This window comes from Piliocolobus tephrosceles, chromosome 13 (genome assembly GCF_002776525.5).
Source record: "Piliocolobus tephrosceles isolate RC106 chromosome 13, ASM277652v3, whole genome shotgun sequence".
NCBI classification, from domain to species: domain Eukaryota; kingdom Metazoa; phylum Chordata; class Mammalia; order Primates; family Cercopithecidae; genus Piliocolobus; species Piliocolobus tephrosceles.
In genome coordinates, this window is record NC_045446.1 from 117,580,664 (window position 1) to 117,586,663 (window position 6,000).

Consider the following 6,000-nt stretch of genomic DNA (forward strand, 5'->3'; position numbering starts at 1 on the left):
TTCACCCACGGTCCAAGGCTGCAGGTGGTTTCATCCTGGCGGAAGGCTAAGGCCTTCCTCTGATCTTACTCTGCTTTTCTCTTGGGTTACAAAGACAACATCAAACTTCGAAACAGATGTTCTCTGCAGTTGTGGTTTGAATCTTACATTAAGACAATTTCACTGTGGAATCTTTTCCCCTCTCCCCACTACTTTCATTTAAAATGCCAAATCAATTGCCCCAAAAGAGTAACATTTACCACCCTAGAGATCAAGAAGCAGAGATGAGTGGAGCACAAAAAGGAGAAATAGCCCTGCAAGGAAAAGGGACAGTGGTACAGGAGGAAGTAGTGGAAAGGAAGTCCTCCGAGAACAATGGAAGGGGAAGTCGAGGACAGAGAAGGAGAGGAGATGAAGAGGTAGAGACACAGTGATTTTATGTTCTTGTCATTCTGGGACTTCAGTCCCCAAGATTTCAAAATGCAGTTAAGACCTAGTAAAGTATCCCATACTTTAATTAATTGTCCTGCATGGCCAACAGTCATGGAACTACAGAAAACAGATAAATGGGGGTCCTCATGCTGGAAGAGATGCAAAGGATCCGGGATAGAATGGAGGTGAAAGGATCTCCGAAGGTCACAGAAGACGCAAGGGAAGGTCAAGCTGAAAATCTAGGCAGAACACAGAGTGTGTGTCTCAGTCTTTTTCTCACGTGTACATTTGCCGTACACAAAGAATTTCCCTCACAGAAGCTGTCACCCCACCCCTGCAAGTTGCCACTTTTCTGCTCAGCTCAAGAGCGCACTCCTAGTACATATTTGAATATGCGCATCAGTCTCCTACACTCTTTAAAGGCAGCAACTGAGGTTCGGTCATTATTACACTCCATGGTGTTTAGCTCAAGGTAGTAAGAGCCCTATAAATTATGTTGATTATTTAATTAATGAACAGTTAACTTCCTAACATCCTGTAACATTTTTACAGAAAAACAAAGCTCAGATACCAGTTTTGTTTTGCTTAGTTCGGTCTAAAGTGAGACTCAAATTTGCCCAAAGTTTAAAATTAAAGAGCCAACCAACTGATTCATTTCAAACTAAAAAGGTCTTCATAAAGTTTTATTCTGTTCCTCCCATTCCTCCCATCCCCTTAAAGGAGAATGTTGCTAAGATCACAACATTCATTTTATTTTTTATCTAATTTTTTATTCTGAGACTTCACGTAAAAAATGACATTTGGCTCAGCACAAAGTAAATCAGTTGTTTGATCGTCAGCCTGGACATTTTATACATCATGCTATTCATATTCTCAGATGGCTGCTCAGAAGCAGTCTTCAGGAATTTCCGAACTTTGCGTTGAATCTTTTATTTCACTGGTTACCACAAAGGTAAGATGTGTAACTGCTATATACATTATTTGTAAGATAAGGGAAATACATGAAATGAACTCAATTTCCTCCATCTTTATGAGAAAGAATAGACTGTTACATGCTTTATGGTGAGCCAGGGTGCTTATCACAAATCCCTTTCACCTTCTCAAGTTTAATCTGTCAGGACTCTAGAAGCACTGTATTTTGAAATACATCTTCTGGCTATACAGATGAGTCTATAGTGAGGAAGGGTATGGGATGGAAGTAGAAATGGGGGGACATGGGGATGGGCTGAGAGTGAAGATGGAAGTGAAAAGGACAGGGAGGATCAAATGGAGCTGCTACCATCTAGCAGGTGGCACAGAAACATATAAAGCAACCCTAACCGCTCTTGTCGAAGTAGAGTATTACTCTCTGCACTTCATGGTTTGTATCTGCTAATGGGTAATCAAGATGTTGGAACAGAAAAGGCAGCTGATCTTAAAGCCTAAAAACCAAGGAAATATTGGGTTGGGTGAGGGCTCATCATTTCTCCTGAGTTCTGAGGGGGAATCATGAACACACATTATTTTACATCACTTCTTCCAGAACAAGTTCCATATAAGAGTCCCAAGAAAAATTGATGTGTCACACTGAGAACATCCTACTTAGCCAGTAAATACAACATTCTTTGAGTATGCCATTGCAGTCATCCACAAACATTTTACTCAAGAATCTATGCCTATCTTACCTTAGGCATCCTTCACTGAGCAGCATTACAGCGTCATAATGAATTAACATGAATCCTAGTTTCACCAATGCTAACTCTACCAACAGAGGAAATAAAATGCACAGCACTTTTTAAGTTCCCATACTGCTTCAATCCTCTTTTCTAGTATGTACTCTCCTGAAAAGGGTGCACAGAATCTAAGTTTCATAAATATGCAGGAGCATAAATTCATTAAAACAACTTTAGGGTATCCAATGTAGTTATTCATATTTAGAATTTACTGAGCATCAAGCATGCCAATGATGTAAAGTTGATAGATTTGAATAAGAGGCTCAAAAAGGGACATGTCAGTTTCTCTGGCATTACAGCTCACATTTGATTCTCAGCTCTTAAGGACCAAAAAGAAATGAAGTCTTCTTTAATTTACAAGAAGCCAGCTGTGCTCAATCCACATCTTGCATCAGCCCTGTGAAGGAGTCAGAATGTAGTGGATGGTCCTGCCCATGACTCATGAGGTGGAACAGACCCAGCTCACATCTCATCTATCTGGATTGGCTCCCATACAATAAAAATCTTTCTTCCGTTGAGTTGATGAAAAGAGAAGCAAAATGGGCATGTGTGACATGCAAGAGGGCGCCATTTAATCAGACAGGCCTGCGAAACACTTTCAAGAGTCCAGGGCTGGCAGTGATAGGTAATGACAGGTAACTTGCAGAATGAAGAAAGCAGAAAGCATATAGAAGTTGCCTCTTAATGGAAACGTGTTTCATCAGAATGATCAGAAACATGTGTTCTCCACAGATTGGGAAACCATCTTGAAAGACTTCATCACAAAAAAGGCCTTGGGTAGGATGTATCACAAGGGACCTATCCCGGAGGGGTAGGAGGAGGTGCAGCTGGGTGGAGAGCTGGCAATGGACTGTGAGAGGAAAGAACAAAGGCCAGTCAGCGCTCTCATGGCAGATTCCCAAGAGAGAACCCTTTCCAGGAATTTTAAATTCTGAATAATTGTTGAGAATTTTTTAAAATCAAGAAGATTATAAACTTTTCTTTCAGGGGATTCCACAGCATTGAGAGAGACCAGATGGCTGGCAACAAAATTCGAGACCCAGGAAAGGTCCAGCCTCTACATATCTGTCCACTTGTAGTGAGCTAGTGCTTTCTCCTGGAGAGTATTTGTCTAATTGAATTGAATTGAACTGAGGTGTGGAGGTAAAAAGGCTATTCCAAATAAGTATTCCTGTTTCCAAAGAGTCCATACAAAAACCTGCAGTTTCTTGCCAAGCAGAAACTACCAGGCTTTGGTTTCCTCACTATCGAATAAATTTACACTCTAAAATAACCAGGGAGGCAACATAGTAGAATGGGTTAAGAGCACAAGCTTGGCAGTAGATAGACGAGAGTTTGAATTTTAGCTTGGTTGCTCTCCAGATGTCAGTCTTTGACCTCAGAAAGCCTCAGTTTCTTCATCTATAGAATGGAGATGAGGAAAGTACCTAGTTCACAGAGTTGAACTGAGATGAGATGAATGGGTGCCAAGTGCTTTGCACTTTGCGTGATGCAGAATGAGGACTCAGTAACCCTTCATTGCTATTATTAATCTTAAAAATCAGAATTGTGACTTCGGATTTAGTGAGCATAAAATTTTCGTGAATGTTAATCCAAACTGTAGTATATAGTATTCTTAAGAAGAAATAAGGACACAGTGTCCTCTCTTCATGTGTGCTGTTAAAATCATGACATAGTGACAAAGATAATTTTTGGTCTAGGTATACAAATCATGCAAATCCTTGACACCATCCCCCTTGGATGAAAGGGGATTGATTCCCACTATATCGATGTGAGATAGAATTATGAAAGTTCTAATCATAGACTCACAGCTACATCACAAATTAGCAGCTAAGAGAATATGTACCCTCTTGAATTCCTTCCAGTATTGGGTTCTCCACTCTCTGGATTGCACGTTTGATTTTTACAACCTAAACAAAATAAGACCTTAAGCAATGGCCTCAGCATTTGACTTTCAATCTGGGAAGAATCCCACATGCTATTCAATGTGCCCCCATAGCACTCTGCTTGAGGTACTTCCCAAACTAGCACCCATTAGACAGCACATTATTGCACTCACTTCACAGAAGTCTTTTTCTGTGTTATCGCATGTTACATTTTCCTTGGCTGTCTCTTTTGCTGCCAGCCAACAGTTTTTGTCGTATTTGTTGTTTTGTTGTTTTGTTTTTTGAGACAGGGTCTTGCTCTGTCACCCAGGCTGGAGTGCAGTGGTATGAACAGTTTAACTTGTGCTATAAACCCAAACCTCTATCTATCTGTAATTGTGCCATACATATACATTTTAGCTACAGAATTCTGAACCTAGTTAGCACTCCCTGCAAGTTTGGACTTGCCACTTGGAATTCAGATAAAGTGTTCTGCTCCCTGGTGTTAACTACCTCTGCTGATCAGTTGCCCAAAAGAACCTTAGGGAGAGGTTTCTCATCTTGCCCTTTGGGTCACCAGTCAAACCGTCGGTGCTCTTAGGACTGCCCTCTAAAAACACAGAATTTGCCATTTACATCAGCTATGTAATTTGCATTCTGGCACTACCATTGCCTGGCGCCTAGCCATCAAGGCTGGCAGCAGAGAGCAGTCATAGTCTTCTCGCTAGTTGCCCGCTCCATTTTTGGCAAGACGAATGCTGTATCACTGGGAAAGCAGACTTAATTGGTTTTCTGGGGGTGTTTAGTTAAGTCACCCCACCTCAGCTCCAAGTTGATGGAAGTGTCACTTTGCCCTTTCCAACAGCCATAGCAAATAAATGATGGGGATATACTCCAAAATGCACATGGCTGAGTCCTCTCGCTCTCCTTTTTTTCCCCAGTGACTTTGGGGAGGTTTGGGCAGTGATCCTGCATACACAATACAGTTCTTGTTCTTCTTTTCTCTACAGAGCAGCCTTGAATAGCTCTGTCTAAAATTATTAGCAGGGGCAGCCCTAGGCTCCAAGAGATCACAGCCCTCATGCTGGGTCTGAACAAAGACCCTGCTTTTCCCCAACAATTAGCCCTGCAAAAAAGGACATCTATCTCCCTCTATTAAAACCACCACGTGCCTTCAAGTCAGCCCATTGTAAAGCTAATTAAATAACACGCCTCTCTCCCCATGCAGGTCTCCTGATTAGCTTTCCTCTGTCAGAAACCTCTGCAAAGAGCCTAGTGATAGACAGGCCAATGTTCCACTTCTCCTAAGCCCCACCCCCATCGCCAATTAGCCATCACCTTTGAAAAGCCATCCTTATCAATGTTGGTGAGTTTGTTCACGCTCCATATCCATCCAAAGCCCAGATGCTAGTCACCTCCACCTTAAAGGAATGGATAAGGTTCATACTGCTTTTAAAATAAATTATTTGGATAGGCAAAAGTTTTCATCACCGTGTAAAATCTTTGGCCAGCATTCCCCACATCACAGTACACAAGGGCTGCCGCTGCCATTGCAGAAGAGCGCCAGAGGACTTTCCCGAAAGTCAGAGAGCCTGGGCAAGATGCAGCCAAGGTGGCCATTCCTACCAGATTTCTAAAAACAGGATGCAGAAAACCACCCCTTAGGTTCAACTCCCTTAGATACTCCTTACCGCCAAGCAGAGAAAATCCAAGCACTGTCCAAAAGGCCAAAATTGGTCCTCTTTACCTTTTGACCACACCTCACCTTCTCCCCCACATAGGGACCCTGCTCTCTAACAATCCTGGACTTGTGGCAATCCCTTGAACACACTCTAGTTCTTCGCTTTTTTGTGCATTTTTATAGGCTTTTTTCCTTTCTGGAAAGCCCTGGTCTACCTGCCCAGCACCTCTGTCAAGACTCAGCAGCAAATCACCTCCCCCATGGCTTCCAGGGCCTTGCTAGATAAAATCAGGCACTTCCTCCTCTGTGCGCTCAGCAGCACATGTAGGTT